The 17,652-nt window shown below is 35.8% G+C and overlaps 1 pseudogene; it reads right to left on the reverse strand.

The window, feature by feature from the left end:
- Positions 1-16,273: 16,273 nt before the first annotated feature.
- Positions 16,274-16,844, reverse strand: LOC100464699 (annotated as a pseudogene).
- Positions 16,845-17,652: the final 808 nt, after the last annotated feature.

Consider the following 17,652-nt stretch of genomic DNA (forward strand, 5'->3'; position numbering starts at 1 on the left):
TTTTTTTTTTTTTTTTTTTTTTAATTTGAGTACTGGGCATCTGGGTGGCTCAGTCGGTTAAGTATCTGACTCTTAATTATGGCTCAGGTCATGATCTTGGGGTTATGAAATGGAACACTGCGTTGGGCTCTGCACTCAGCTCAGGATTCTCTCTCTCCCTCTCTAAAAAAATAAATAAATACAAATAAATTTAAGTACTAATGTTTAAAATATGTGCTAATTGGATCAAAGCACATTATGTGATTTTTTTTTCCATTAACATCCTACCTAAAATCCTTCCTAAAAATTTGTGTTTCCATGTTTTTTTTGAGGTCTTTGAGTTAAGAGAATGTTCCATTCTTTATATCCTAACAAACAAACCAGAGTTAGCTGTAACTCTAGCAGCACATTCTGTGTATAGCTAACCAATGAGACTGAATGTTCATATTAAGATTATTTTTGCTTCTGACTGGTTTCAGCTCCTTAAAAGCTTAGAGTCAGTAACAAAAATTTACCACGTATAGCCTAGACTTTAAGCACATATTTTTTTCTTCATTTTAATTTTCAGTATTCAGGAAAATAGGCACTGTTTTGTCACAAAAACAATACTTCAGTGACCTAAAACAATAGAAATTAATTTTATATTTTCTGAGATTCTAATGTGAGTCAGCAGGGACACTCCTCTCTCCAGTCACTTAGGTTCCTGCGCTCCTTTCATTGTTTAATCTTGGGATTTCACATTCACTTGTAGTGAGAAAAACTGGTGAAAAAGGCTTTAGTTGCTTTTAAGCTCCTCAAAACAGAAGTGATGAATATTACTTTTTCTCTCCATCCACTGACAAAACTGGTCACATGGCCCCATTTTAAACGGAAGGGAGGCTGCGACCAGTGGGCAGAAGATGGAGTATTTGTTGAGCACTGAGTATCTTCCACAGCATATTATTGGCTAGATTAGGCTCATATGGATCCCCACTTCCTGTAAAACATTCCTTTTATCTGACAATATTTGGTTAATGAACAGGCATAGACTCTCAACCAGACTTAATTAATCCTCATTTTGAAACCCTGCTAGCACAGGTGTATACTAAAAAAATTATCCAACAAATGTTGACTGAATAGCAATTTTCCATAATTTCATCAGTTATTCAACTCAGGTTTCATTTATGCATCTGCTGTGTCATTATCTGAATTCATTATAACATTAGCTTTCAAATTTCATAGACCATTACATAAGAGAGAAGGGTACTAATTATAGAGGCTTATTGTTGCAACAAAGTTCATCACAGGAATAATATTATATGAATGCTTTTATCTTTTGAAGTGAGCTTGCTATAAAATTATTAAGTAAATATGTCAATAAAATCATAACAATTTCTTTTCATGTTTAAATATAACTTTCCCGTGTCATGACTATGATAAATAATTAGACATATTTGGGATATACTTTTAATCCAAATTAGGATGCTAAGTATTCATATGCCATCATTTTTGAGAATTTAAACTTTAGGAAGAACAAATATAATCAGACTGGTCAAAATTATTCTTCATATCAGTAACACAGATTTCAAATAGTATTCTTAGTTAATCAAGCACCAAGTGCAATTTAGAAATCCTTTGATTTTAGTAGAAAATGTATTATGATTTGTGAGATTCAGAAAAAGAGCAGCAACTGCTTTGTATGACTTAGGCTAAATTTATAAATCGCTAAAGTGGAAAATATGGCATTTCAATTTTTATTATATTTTTGGAAGTTTCACAACAAACCATGAACAGTTAATAAAGTATATTGCAAGTGCCTTTTCAGCTTTAACTTCAAGGGTCCTGCTGCAGAGTCATCACTACGTATGGGTGTCACATCTTTCTACAGACGGTTAATCAATAAGGTGTAGAAAGACTTTTAAAATACTTCAACTATGAAAAAGGAAAGATATTTATAAAATGGGATTTGTCAAAAAATGTATTCTGTGCTTCCTTAATTCAAATATAAATACCTATAAAACACTAAGAAGCAGCTCATTTTAATGCTGTTAAATAGAAGAAGCACATTTTATTGAAAACATTACATGCCAAACAATTTACTAGCAATATAATACACAGTATTATTTAATCATATAATAAGATATGCAGTAAATAATATCATTCCCACTTTTTTTTCAATTAGAATATGGTGCAAATTTAGTTAAGGTCATACAATTATAAAAGTTATAGGCAGACTCTATACTCATTTCTGCCTAAAGCCAATTTTTTTTCATTAAAATGTGTATAGGATCATCCAAATGAGACATCTGAAAAGAGGATTTAACATAAATCGCTAGTAAGACCTGACTTTATGATAGATAAAAAGGAGAGGAGCCAAATCACAGTATTGTTTAAAGGAGCCATGCACATATGGAATAATACATAGATATTCCATTGACCCTATCCTTGAGAAGTTCACAAGTGTGTCATAAAGAATGACTAAAAGAGAAGCAGGTGATCAAAAGCGTACATGATCATAAACAAGGAGGAATGCTTCAAGAGAATGATCTTATCAATTACATTAAATTCTGGGAAGGTTGGGAAAGAAAAAGTTTTGGCCTGGGAAATCAATGTCATCACACAATTAGGAGACTACCAATAACTTTATCAGAGTTTGAGGACAAATATAATCATTTTAATTAGAGAATGATTTAATATACAGAGTTTACACAAATTATGGAAGAACTAGAAGAGAAGAGGACAGTAGACTCCGGAAATAACAAAATGTAAATATCTCAAGTCTCTGCAGCCAGTGAATCCAGCGCTCTATAGCATCTAAATGAATGATTCTCCTGAAAACCTCCAGAACCAAAGGAAAGTTCCTGCTGATGTTCTGAGCTGTCTGCTCATGGTGAATGTGATTGCAAATGCTGGACTACAAGCGATTCTCAGTAGGAGTCCAAAGTCAAGGGGAACTACTACCAATATTCTGAACTACCCGTCTGAATCTGCCACCACAAAATACTGGCTTCTATTCCCCTTCTACTTTCCAATATTTGATTAAATGGTTCCCAGGGGTTGAATCTAAGGGCCAAAATTCTGGGAAACGTAGTTTCAGCCTTCTCCCCAAAATGCAAAGGAAAATGCTGAAGAAGGCAACAGTGCTGAGTTGACAAAGGCAATTCAGCCCAATGGCTCGAGAAGTGCTGAAATTGGAAGCCAGATTGCAAAGAATAAATAAACCAATTTGAAACAAAGAAGTATATGCCCTGACAGAAGATTACATAATAAAAAAAAGAAGAAGAAGAAGATTACTCTTTAGGGAGGTCTGACAAACACGCAAACTGAAGAATGAAGGGAAAATGTTCCTTGATGCTTCTCATTGATTTTAGCGTGGCAAAACTTGTGGACAGAATTATAAGACCTGGATGATCTGGATAATGAGAAAAAAAGGCAAAATACATGTTCATCAATAGATGAATGGATAAAGAGGATATGAGATATATATATGTTATATATGTGTATTATATATACATACACACATGTGATTTGTATGTATATATACACAAGAGAATATTACTCAGCCATAAAAATAATGAAATCTTGCTATTTATAACATGGATAGACCTAGAGAGTATTACACTAAGTGAAATAAGTCATACAGAGAAAGACAAATGCCATATTATTTCACTTATATGTGGAATCTAAGAAATAAAACAAATGAACAAACAGTCTTAGAAACAGAGAACAAACTGGTGGTTGCCAGAGGGGAGGGGAGTAGGAAAATAGGTGAAATAGGGGAAGAGGATTAAAAGATACAGACTTCCAGTTGTAAAATAAGTTACAGAGATGAATATTACAGCATAGGGGATATAGTCAGTAATATTGTAATAATGTTGTAAGGTGACAGATGGTGACTACACTTATCATGGTGAGCACTGAGCAATTGTCAAATCACTATGCTATAGAATGGAAATATAACATTGTATGCTATACTTCTACAAAAAAAATTTAAAGGGCAAAATACAATAAAAAAGGAAAAAGGTTAATACATGAAAACCAAAATTAGGGAAATTTCATTTGATAAAGTCTAACAAGGAACTCATTTTTCTCATGAAATTAATAGAAAACTGATTTATTTGGGACAATCTTTTGTCATTTCTAATTTAGAAGGATGTTTACATTGAGTGATACATTTCCCCTAGCCTCTTTTGTACCTCTAAAATTTCATAACCTATATAAAGTATAGCAAGCAAAAAGAGTACTAACAGTTGAGAACTTTCTAATGTCTTATAAGTGTCAGGCATGTACAGTACACATATACATCTAATGTCTCCTAAATATAAACAACAATATAACTTTAAATCAAGGAAATAAAAATATTAAAATGAAGTTTTCTATTGATAAGGCACATACCACTTTGGTGCAGTACACTTTTAGATTTTCAAATTACTAAGTAACAATCACCACAGACACCTATCTCTACCCCATCAATCACTAGGAAGAAAATTAAAACTAAAAAACGGAACTGTGATATAAAAAGAATGTGTAGCAAATACTATCAGCATCTGAAATGCTTCTGCATTTTAATGTGTATTTGGACAAGACACTACAGGTTACAAAGAAGGAGTTTCTGATGAAAGTTGCATGATTTTAAATCTCTCAAGATCTCCAATGTAGTGGAGTGTTTCAATTCGTTAGAAAAAGACTGTTCATCTTAAACATCATGGTTACCTAGGATTATGCATCCCTTAGGCTGATGTAAAGTCATAACTACAGACACATGAAACAGGCTGTTAGAAAAAGACATTTATTATGCAACACTAAATGAAAAGTGAAAGTGGCTAGAAGTTATCAAAAGGACAATTTCAGTTCAATGTAAATATACTCTTCTGAAAACTACAGACTTTTGTATTTGAGGAAAATATTAATACACAGGATTAATAACCATCAAAAATAGTATTTCTTAAAATACATTTGGTGAAGATTCTGTTTAGCTCACGCTCCACTGAATATAGTCCCATGACACAATAATGCATATTAAAATAATATATATTAATAATTAATAATAAATTGTTATTTAATATTTTAAATATTTATATAATTTATATAATAATTCAATTATTAATTAACAATTTATATAAATATTTATTTATATTTATTATATTTATATTATATATCATATATATTCATATAACATATATATATTTATTATATAAACATGACTTATATAATTTAATAATTATTAATTAATAATTATTGATATATTAATATAATATTCATATATTAACTGTGTCACATATTACATGTGTTGTACATGTACATATCCACATATCACATATTACATATGTATAACATAGTTATAGAGAATAAAGTGTATATACGATATATGAACACACACACACACACACACATGCACATACACTTGGTACAGCATGGCCACTAGCAATCAAAATACTGCCATAACCAGGGGCACCTGGGTGGCACAGCGGTTAAGTGTCTGCCTTCGGCTTAGGGCGTGATCCAGGCGTTATGGGATCGAGCCCCACATCAGGCTCCTCTGCTATGAGCCTGCTTCTTCCTCTCCCACTCCCCCTGCTTGTGTTCCCTCTCTCGCTGGCTGTCTCTATCTCTGTCAAATGAATAAATAAAATATTTAAAAAAAAAATACTGCCATAACCATCTAAAGGTGATCATAGAAGGTCTTAATTGAGTATGAGTCCCAATTTTATGAACACATGGGTTTATGAAATCTTGCTCTATACACATATCTCTTAGTGATTTATAAATAACATTAGATTATTAAGGTTCTGGGAAGACCTAAATATGGAACATGTTTAATTATATTACATCTGTGTTTCCTAAAAATATTTGGCTTGACAACTCATTTCTCCTGATTTTTTAAAATCCATGCTCTATAAAACATTTTGGGGAATTAATAATCTATAATGGTGTTTCCATTGGATAGTAATGTTTTTCTCAGTTTCAGGGGATCTATGTTGTGGTCAGTCAGCAGAATCAGGATAGACATCACTTGAAATTTGGTTCAGATGTAAAGGCTGAGGACATTCTACATACCCAGATAATTTAAGAGAAAGTTTTTTAATCATATGAGGTACTTATGGATAGACCTAGACACAAACTAGCAGGTCTGGGCTGGCTTGGGCAAAGGAGAGATTGGAGGCTGGGCATTTATAGTGATGAGGGGATGGGACTGCAGTAAAATTCGTTACTGTGGTTTGAATCCCCTGTCTGCACCAAAGAAGGAGGTGCCTGTGCTTTATTATCAGCCTGTCCAGATACAAGGCCAAAGGAGAGTGAGGCATAAAAGAAGTCAGTAGTCAAATATCAATAACAGACTCATTTATTTTATTATATTTATTACAACTCACTACCTTTGATTGATGACTGACATGTGCCATGTCTCATTTAACTGAAGTTGCATTTAAGCATAAACGTTGGAACCATGTGCCTGTGCAACCATCTATAATGAAAATGAGAAGAACTTGGAAGAACATAAGCATCCAATTAACCTAAGTAGTTGAGGAGAGCCAGGAGAAGACATCTGGGGAGTTCAAGGCACTTGATTAAATACACTAGCGATATTACTGACTTTAACCTGTTGTCTCATTTGTTAGAACATCTGAGCGACTTTGCCTATATTGTTTATCCATATGCAGCAACAAGTTCAGTGCACCCAAACTCCATGTCCCCAATCACTACAAATTTTTATTTTAGTATTTTTATTTCCAAGGCTTAGCTGGCTGGTGAACAGTCTAATGCTAGACCTTTATCAGCAACCATAGTTGCCAGAGAGGGTAGCCCTTCATTTACAATTCTGAGGGTAGAAGTGGTTTGAATCATACATGTGGATATTATCTGGGACAGTTCTTGAATGGCATCAATTTAAAATTTTTTTTGGTATAATATTGTGGATTCTGAAACCAGCACAGGGTCCCACAATGTGCTTAGTAGAATGGGAGAACACAGTATACTTGGAAACAAGATTGCTGTGGTTTGTTTAGGGACAGGAACTCAAGAGGATATAGTTAGCCCTAAATGCAGATGGTACAAGTAAAAAGAAGAGGAGAAATCAGAGGAAAATTAATAAATTAGCTCAGAAGGACAATAAAACCATTAATCTTTGTAGAATAAAATCTTGAACCAAGAATTTATATGTTGCTCTATCAGCTCTGGCATTAAATTGAGCCCGATATGGGCAGAGACAGGTGAGATCTTAATTTCAATCTTTGTTACCTGGAAGTCAGGAATTCCTAAAATTCTTTACTGCAAAAAGGGTAGCCTTGAGTAAGAAGTGTTTTTTTTTGTTTGTTGTTCTTGTTTTTTGGGGTATTGTTGGTGATGGCCCAACCAAATGACTAGATAGACTATTGACAATGGGTTAGGATCTGTGAGGATTTATAATGTGAGTCAACTGTTGGCCAGGACATCCTCCAATGCCAATGTGACTGCCTGGAATTTGGCCTATTGTGCCCAGTATTGGGTTCCATCCTTTACCAAGGACGTTCTAGTTTAGGGATGAAAAGCAGCAGTTCTCTAATGAACTCTACAATGTGCGATTGTGGTACTTGTTCTCCTGAAGTATTATGAACACATTCACTCTTCACTCAGTTGATCCCAGGGCTCCTCAAGTAGCCAAGGAGTCTAGAAGAGAGGTGATCTCCTTTAGCACAATGGTACCTAGCAAGGGGCTGAGAGCAGGAGAGGCCATCTCCTCTGGTATGGCCCAGATTTGGCTCTACCATCTAAGTGCAATCTCCATTTCAGCAAAGAGGCCTCAGTGGCTGTGTTGACCTTGTGGAGTGCTGTTACCATAGCTCACAAGGTAGTAAACTGAAGACTGTCAAGGGTTCAAGTCCTATGAAGAAAGCCTTAGTTTCTAACAGGGTCTGGCATGTAACTTGATATGCAAATATCAAGTAATACAGGATTAAATCAAGCAACCTTTTTCATGCAAAGTAACGTGCAGCCCTTAAGAGTTGTCCAGAGACTCCAAGAAGCTCAGGTAGTCATAAGAGTTTCCTCCATAAAGGAGTCTCCAGGAGGTACTAAAGGATGTGCCTGCAGTGTGGCCATCTGTACTGACTTGTGGGCCCTCTGGTATAAGCAGCACGGAATAAAGTGCAATGATTTGTGGGAGACCACATAAATGGATTTTGGTAGTGTATGTAAATGGGAAATATGTTGTCTCTGGAGGCCAAAGAGACCCAACTGTGTTGAGCCTACTTGCAGTGGTTACTGTTGACAAGGTTAGGAGCTGCCTTTTAACTACATCACAAATGAAGCAGCTCTTATTAGGCCATATGATGCCTAAGAATCTTAAAAGACACGGCAAGCCCCTGAACCTTACTCAGGGCAACAGCCCACTCTCTTTTGGCAAATGCAATGATGAATGTATATATGTTCCGTGTGCGAGTGGCTAATGAATCTGCAGAAGCCTGCCATTAATGGAGTGTCTTAGCTGGGTTGCCTGCCAAGAGCTCGTTGTCTCCTTAGTTTTGTCTCTGTCTCACTTCCCTTTTTTTTGTTGTTTTTTTTTTTCTTTTGAGTGTCTCTATTCGTTATGCCGTAAAGAATTTTCTGGGAGCTCACATACTGTGCATGATATAACAGTCTTTTTCTGGAGTATTCTGTAGATCAGAGGCCAATATTTGGCTGAAACACACAGCGTATCAGTCACAGAGTATGAATGCATTCCCAGAGCCTAGCATCAGTCTTAGACAGGCAGTTCATTTGGTGTCACACCTACCTAGGCCTGGGCTGAGATGCATGACCCAGGGATACTTTCAGGAGAGCCTAAGTCCTATGCTCATGTCTTAACTCCAATATCAAAATTTTCAGTTTAAGTCAGAAAAATTTTGCTCAAATGCAGCACAACTCAAAATGAATGTTTGTTAGCAAGCAACAGAGCTATCTCACACATATGTGCAGAGCAAACCGAGAGCCACAGAAAAAAAGATGTCAAAGGAATGATGGCCATAGCTTAGAGCATGCCAATATGATCCTCCTCACTATGCCAAGCCTTTTTTTGGTCACCCCATGGAAGCAGAATGGACTGACACTTGAAATTAGGTTCACTATCAAAATTGATGACATTCCACACATCAACAATATTTGATGGAAAGTTTACTATTCACAAGAGGGATGGCTAGTGAGAGCTGGTCAGGTATAAGGAGGTTTGGTCTCACTTCGGCAAACTACAGGGAATGAGTAGTTTGCGAAAAGTTTGGAAAAGGACTAGGGACAAGTTTCCGTGCATGAGAGGTTTAAATTTCCAATCAGTGCCAAAGGAGAAGATACACACATGCAAGTACTTTCTTATCAGTCTGTCTAAATGTGGTACCAAAGGGAAAAGGAAGGAGAGACTTAAAAAAAAAAAAATCAGTGGTTAAACACAAAAACGGAGTCAAACTCTTTATTATAATATTCTAAGAAAATGTAACTGTGACTATACTGTTACAACTACTTATTATATCAGTGATAGTGATGATATTTATTGTGTGATGTCTAGTGTCTTCTATGTGCCAGGGCAATATGCCACACATTTTAATACATATTATTCTTTATTGTCACCATCTTAACAAAAAGCTAATATCATTATTCCCATATTTAAGGAAGATGAGGATCGGAAATGTTATTTGGAGACCACAAATTTTACTCAAGGCTTCAGACTCAACAATTATTAACAATCATATATTTTGCTTTGTAAAATCCCCTTCTTTCTCAACTAAGATACATGGAGATTTTAGAACATTATATTTCAATTGCTTAATATCTTTCTGGTTTCAGATTTTATAGAAAATCTTAGCAATTCTTACTTTATTCATTTAAAATTTCTAATTTACAGCCTGTGCTCATGTAGGAGTTTTTTTGTGTACATGTGGAAACAATTTGATTAGAAAATCTGTACGTGCTATAAATAAAATATATATATACATATAGACACATACATATATATGATATATATGTTTATCTTGCACAATTTTCTATTAATTGTAATTTTTCCTTCAACATTTAGTCTTCCCCCAAAAATAGGCAAACAAATGTTGGCGCATCTGGGTTGGATGCTAATTTTTGTTTCTCTAGAATGGGGTTCTCTGGTACATTGAGGGCAGAGCCCTTTCCATTCCTTTGAGACTAAAGAAGTCACTTGGCTATGGTATCTTTAATTCATTCGCTCCAGGCTGAGGGTTTTTAAGATCACTCAATAATTGTTACTTTTGAAATCTGAGGTCACTCATTGTTTACATTTGGCCAGATGCTAGAATATTTTAATTGTTTTGATTCTTGATAAAGTATACTATTCAAATAGTATTTTCAGATTATTGAGGATTTTTAAATAAATATTGCCATACATAGGAGATCTTTTACACAAACTAAGCTGTGGAACGGGTAACCATTTATGTATAAATTTTAACATGCAGAAGCATAAATGATTTGTGTATGACTAAAATATAAAACACTATAAACAGCACAGAAATACATCAATTCCCCATTCATGATTATTAGGCAAAAGTGAATTGCATGCATTTTCACGAAGCAAATATTTAAGAATGTGGTCTAATATTTTTAAAGTCTGTTTTCTTTTTTTTATTCCTATATATATTTTTTATCACTTTCAATTAGCCAACATTAGCAGCAGTATGGTTTTACAATTCCACCAGCAGTGTATAAGAGTCTACTTCCTTAATATCAACAGTTGGTAAGGACAGATTTTTTTTTTTATTTGTCTAATATATATACCATTTTAGCCTGTAGTCTACTCATTTAGATGTGCAGTAGTAACTCAATGGGGTCTTCCTGTAGTTTCTGGCTAAGGCACATGACCTAGATTTCTTTCCAGCAGGCAATTAAATCTGAATTAAAAAAGTGAATAATACTCAATTTTCAATATAAGGGAAAAATTACCTTAGTAACCTAGTAATTAACAGATATCCATCCCCCTAAGCTGTGAATTGTGATTTAAATTCATGCAACATGCTTTCTGAGTATTCTTCTTCCCTTCCTCAGATAATGAAATTCCTTCCTTTTTTTCAAACACAAGTAAATTGTCACATGCTTAGTGAAGCTACTCTTCATTGACCCTGGTCACAATAATTGCTTTTCAGCATTAGATTTTTCTCTTTCTTTGGCATCTACAAAATGCATATATACTATTGCTTCCACCCTTGAGACAATGAATTATAATTATTGTTGATAAACCTGTTTCCACCAGTACCTGATTTTTGTATTCTTTTAATACCATCACAGATCAAGCCAGACAATTGAGAATAGATTATAAAATTTGAGGGAGTAATTTTTTAGAAAATCCTATAATTTTGAGACCTGAAAATATAATTTCTATAAGACTGAACACACTTAAGTTTAGTAATTTTATCATTTTTTCCTGGCTATAAAGTGCAAAAACATAGAAATTCACAAAGTTTTTTAAAAAAATCAATGAAATTATCTGAAACGCCACAAACTAGAAATGAACAAATTAACATTTTTTTTCAGATGCTAAACATATATTTCATTTTAACTGTTAACCATTTCTCTTTTTAGCTTTTCTGGTAATTATCATCAAAACTTTACATTTTATATTTGTGACTCTTGTCCCGAAGTCATAAAACTTAGGTGCATTCTATTAACTCTGTATTGAAAGTGAGCTGTTCAGTGAGGTTATATCACCAGATAAACCTGCTTCTCCATGGGGTGACTGGGTGGCTCTTGTGACTTTTGATTTCAGCTGAGGTCATGATCTCAGGGTCCTGGAATCAAGCCCTGGCTTGTCTCCCTCAGCCAATTTTGTTTTCCCATTTTAAAGATAATGGGATTTCCTAGGCAACTTGCTCAGTGCAGACACTGACAAGGGTGGAAAGGGACATGAAAAACAGGACCTAGAAAGAAAACATGAGGTATTTACGGGACATTTTAAAACAATGTAGGTTTCTGGAAGACTGAGACTAGATCCAAAGCACAATGATAATTAACTTAAGATGTCCAGTTAGTATAAGATGAGGGCTAATTACAGGTATATGCAAAGGTGGCAATATTCTATATAAAGGATATTAGCAAAATGTTTTATTATTTGAATCAGAAAGCAGAATATACAGAATCAGTATCTTTAACATAGCAATAATCCCTTTCTATTCCCTCTTAATCCCCTTCTATCCCTCCTCCTGCCCATCCTCACCCCATCCTTAGGCAACCACAAACCCACCTTCAGTCATTGTACATGAGTTTACATGGCCATATAAATGGAATCATACAGTATGTATGCTTTTTGACTGCCTTCAATCACTCAGCAAAATTAAGATTTAGCCATGTTGCTACATGATTTAACATTTCTATTTTTAATTCTGAGTATTATGTCATTATATATACATACACCACTGTGTATTTGTGACAGCATATTCATCTGTCATTGGATATATGGATTGCTTCCAGTTTGGGCTGTTACAAAGAAAACTGCTATGCACATTCATGTATAAGCCAGTTAATGGACATATGCTTTCATGTCTTCATTTCTACTAGCAGTGGAATGGTTTCATATATGGTAGGTGTGTGTTTAATTAAAAAAACAAATAAATAGACAAACTACTTCTCAAACTGTTTGTCTATTTTACATTCACACAACAGTGTATGAGTCCCTATCTCTATAGTCTCATTGACATTTGATATAGCCAATCTTTTTAATTTTGGCCTTTGGAATAGATATGCTATTTTATTGTGGTTTTAATGTTCATTTCTCTGATGACTAATGATATTAAACAACTTTTGTAAGTTTTTATTTTGATTCCAGTTAACCTACAGTGTTATATTAGTTTCCCATGTACAATATAGTGATTCAACACTTCCATATATCACCAGGTGCTTGTCACCATAAGTGCCCCCGTGTAATCCCCATCACCTATTTCACCCATCCACCCACCCACCTTCCTTCAGGTAATCATCAGGTTGTTCTCTGGAAAGCCTGGGTGGCTCAGTCAGTTAAGCGTCTGCCTTAGGCTCAGATCATGGTCCCAGGGTCCTGGGATTGAGTCTGCATAGGGCTCCTTGCTCAGCGGGGAATCTGCTTCTCCCTCTGCCTGCTCTGCCTGCTGCTCTCCCTGCTTGTGCGTGCGCTCTCTCTCTCTCTCTCTCTCTAAAAAATAAATAAAATCTTGAAAAAAATCATCAGATTGTTCTCTATAATTAAGAGTCTGTTTCTTGCTTTGTCTCCCCCCCTTTTCTCATTTGTTTCTTAAATTCCACATATAAGTGAAATTATATGGTATTTGTCTTTCTCCGAATGACTTATTTCAACTGGCATTATACTTTCTGACTCCATCCATGTTGTTGCAAATGTCAGATTTTATTCTTTTTTATGGATGAGTAATATTGCATCATATATATATATGTATATATATATATATATACACACACACTACATCTTCCTTATCTATTCATCAATTAATGGACACTTGGGCTGCTTCCATATCTTGGCTATTATAAATAATGCTGGTATAAACACAAGTGTTGGGGCACGTGGATGGCTCAGTTGGTTGGGTGTCAACTCTTGGTTTCGGCTCAGGTCATGATCTCAGGGTCATGGATTAAGGCGCCCTATCAGGCTCCACACTAAACATGGAATCTGCTTGGAGATTCTTTCCCTCTCCTTATCCCTCTGCCCCCACGTTGCTTATCCTCTCTCCCTCTCTCTCTAAAATAAATAAAATAAATCTTTAAAAAAATCTGTTTCTCCATTCCCCATTTCGTGTTATATTTTAGTTCTAATGGTTCCCTTAAGTATGTAAATACGTCCATTCTGAGTAATTATCTTTAAACAAACATGTTGACTCCTCACTACTATAGAAGAACGAAAACATCATCATCTGCACACGAGACTATATCTCCCTCTCCACCACTCAGGTATAAAAGACAGATACACCCATTTCAGAATGCTTTAATTTAGAAAATGGACTATCTCATCTATAAGTATGTTTAGTGTGCTTGTATAAATGCTGATTATAGAAATTATAGACAGTATAAATAGCATCCCCAATATTATGAGAATTTACACCTTCCTACTGAACAGGGTAATGTGATTATATCATTGAAAATAGTGTATAATTTCATAAGACTGTATTTATGAAATCTGAAAGAGACCAGTGCAGGTATGAAGAGCAGATGGGTGTGCTTTTTTAAAATACCTGTGAAAGCTCAAAATTGTGTCATGATTTTGCTCCACATTTTCAATATTTTCTATAGAGCTTGTTTATCTCTCAGAGATTTTTAAATGCCTTTCCATTGACAACATTTACATATATTTTTAATCATAACATTAAGTTTTTTCATTCGTTTTATCATACAATCACCTCTTTCACATGCTGAATTGAGCCGATTGCTGTGGAGGGTCATTGCTTCCTTCTCTGTTTTGCTTTGCTTTTCGTTGCATTCTAGTTCTGACTTGCTGTTGTCTGAATCACAATTATGATCATTCTTATATTTCAGTTTACTTTGGTAATGTATACCTTTGACTAATATTTATTTTAGAAAGGTTTGGTGAGAGAAAAATTTTCCTCAGCCTATGAACCTTTCAAACACCTTTATTCTGCACTCATATATGAATACTGTCTGGATAAGCATGCAAATCTAAATTCAAATGTATTTTGACTCAGAACCTTGACAGCATTGATCAAATGTCTCCTAAAGACTCATATTGCTGAAGACAAATCTGGGGACAAAATGATTCCATTTTTTATACAAAACTTTTCTCTATCAGGAAGCTTTGTAGATTTTTTTATCCTTAGATATTATTTAATTTCACTACAATCCATGGATCTCTCTTCACAATTTTATTTAGTTCATTCTCCTTAGCAATTTTTTTATGATTCAAGGATTTATTAAGTCATACATGCAAAACATACTGTTAATTGCATTAGGATAAGATAATGTAAAACCACTCGACAATTAGGCAACTGTCAATTTAAAAAAAATTTGCTCTAGGGGTTGCAAGGTCCAACCTTGTATTCTTGCCAGTGGATAAGTAGTACAGAACTTCATTAGAACAGAGCACAGACTTATAGAACCTCATAGACCCAAAGGAACATGGTTAGGCAGAGCAACATGTATCCAGGGGGGTGAAGCAAAGAGAAGGGTCAGAATTATTCAAGGTTGGTGCTAGTGATCTGGCAAGACAGTGATATTAAGAAAGTTCATTGTTCAGGAATATTTAAAATATTTCAAAAACTGTAAAGCTACAACACATGATTTTTATACCTAGTTACTAGAAAACTAAGGAAAGTGCTTATTAGCTTTGCATAAAGGAAAAAAGGAATGCACCTTTACTAATCTACCAAAAAAAAATTCTAATGTATTATCAGAAAGATTTTATAATACAAGGAGGGGTTCATTAAGAAGGGGTTCTATAAGAAAAGCACTAAGTTAGCCACTATGTGAATGACCACTTCAAAGATGAATTAAATGCCCAATTTCAGGAGGGATGGTAGGTCTAAGAAAAAGGAAAAGCTTAAAACACTTAGTGATAATACCAACCTTTCTTCATCATTTACTGCATTTGACAGAGATTAACCTTTTAAAATTTTATCCGTGACACTTTTACTCAGCTTAATTATGATGTGTACAGTGTAGTGTAAATTAACCTCTACATTTTGTCAAAATACTGTCTTCCTTCTTTGATCATGACAGGTGCTGCACGCAGCCCACCCATCAGCCCATGGCTAGAGCAGATCCTTCATCAGAGGGACAGGGGAGTAAGAGGTCTATTCCAAATCTCAGCAAAAGTGAATATGCTAAGTTTGTTGTTGTTTAATTTTACTACAGAATCAAAAAGATTGATTCAAAGAGTTGAGTCATTACACTCATTCCCTTAAGACATTCAGCACAGTGTTTGGGAATGGGCAAGTGTTGATAAATTATGCAGGGTTGGATGGCAATATTTCCGAGGCTGTGCTGCTTTTACATCAGAGGCTAGTTAAGAGACATCTGCTTTGCCAAACGTGGAAAGCTGCGGGCTCTTCTTAAATACAAAGGTCTTTAATGGTTTAGTGCTTAGTGTTCTCAGCACAATAACCTGAGCAATAACAGGGGCTTTAGAAAAATAATGCTTTAAGAAAGCTTGCCATTTTAGGACTAAATTTTAATTTAATATGAAAGTTTGAAGTTTTACCCTTAACACAAATAAAACCTACTTATTACTGATTGGTTCCAAATGGTTTTATGAAAAACTAATCTGTAACAAAAACTTGGCACTGAGTGGAGGGTTTCACCATTTTTGAGCAAAGCGTACAAAGATTCTGAGGAGGACAGGCCAGTAGAGGGGCCCAGACATTCACGACAGCAGGCGTTTTCTCTTCCTCATCTTGACTGGAGGAGGGCAGAGAACCACTGGGAGAGCTACATCAAACACTCTCTTGAAGCCTTGCTGGGTGGGGAGCGCTGCAGTTTTGACAGCACCAATTTCCTTAGCCACGGCCAGAACCTGTGGGTAGGTGGTGGGAGTCAGCCTCTTCTCCTTTGGTTTTCTCAGTCGCGTCTCTGTGGTCCATGAGATCACTTTTATTCCGCACCAGGATGATGGGGGTGTTCGAACAGTGGGGTCACACTTCAAGGTACCACTTTGCTCGAACATTTTCAAATGATGCAGGACACACAAGAGATAAGCAAATTAAAAATACATCTGTATGCAGATAGGATAAGGGACGAAATTGGTCATAATCTTCTTGTCCAGCTGTATCCCGTAAATCCAGATTCACCGGTTTCCCATCTATCATAACTTTGACAGAAGAGCTGTCAAAGACAGTGGGGACATATTCCCCAGGAAATGCAGTGGTTATGTAACTGATGAGTAGGCAAGTTTTCCAAGCTCTGTCTCCCACCACCACACACATGATGGCCTACATCAGGACTCCTCACTGGGCCACAGCAGTGGCAGGATGATGAAGAGAGAAGCTGCAGGCTCGGTAGAGCAGGCGGGTGAATGGGCAGGTAGCTGGGGGCATTGGGATGCAAAGCGTAGGGTGCTGGGGCCACTGCCCCTACTGCCTTACCCTCCAGCCCACAGGAAGCCAGAGGCCAGCAGTGGCAGCCACCCAAAGCTGGAGAAAGCTGCAGAGAAACAGGAGCTTTACTAAAGAATGTTCTAGACTCTGGGATTCTCACCATGGAGATTACAGTACATTAAGAAAAGAGAGACAAAACATAATATATAAATGCATCATTTAGTTCATTAACAATTTAAGATAACTAGGAAAGAAGTTAAGCAGCATGGCATTTGTGGAGATTAACAAACGATGAAGTTCTCTCTATTAAATCTCGTAGTTAGAACAGACCTTACTGGGGCGCCTGGGTGGCACAATGGTTAAGCGTCTGACTTCGGCTCAGGGAGTGATCCCAGCATTATGGGATCGAGCCCCACATCAGGCTCCTCCGCTATGAGCCTGCTTCTTCCTCTCCCACTCCCCCTGCTTGTGTTCCTTCTCTCGCTGGCTGTCTCTATCTCTGTCAAATAAATAAATAAAATCTTAAAAAAAAAAAAAAAAGAACAGACCTTACTGAGAAAATAGGATTTGTGCAGACATGGAAGCAGCAAGAGTGTTAAATATGTGAGCATCTGTGGGAAGAGCATTATGGGCCAACCAAAGCGTCAATTCACAAAACTAGAGTCCGAGGGTCCTTAGCCTGTGTGAATATAACAGGAGACCGGTGGCC

Source organism: Ailuropoda melanoleuca, chromosome 7 (assembly GCF_002007445.2).
Source record: "Ailuropoda melanoleuca isolate Jingjing chromosome 7, ASM200744v2, whole genome shotgun sequence".
In the NCBI taxonomy this organism is placed as follows: Eukaryota; Metazoa; Chordata; class Mammalia; order Carnivora; family Ursidae; genus Ailuropoda; species Ailuropoda melanoleuca.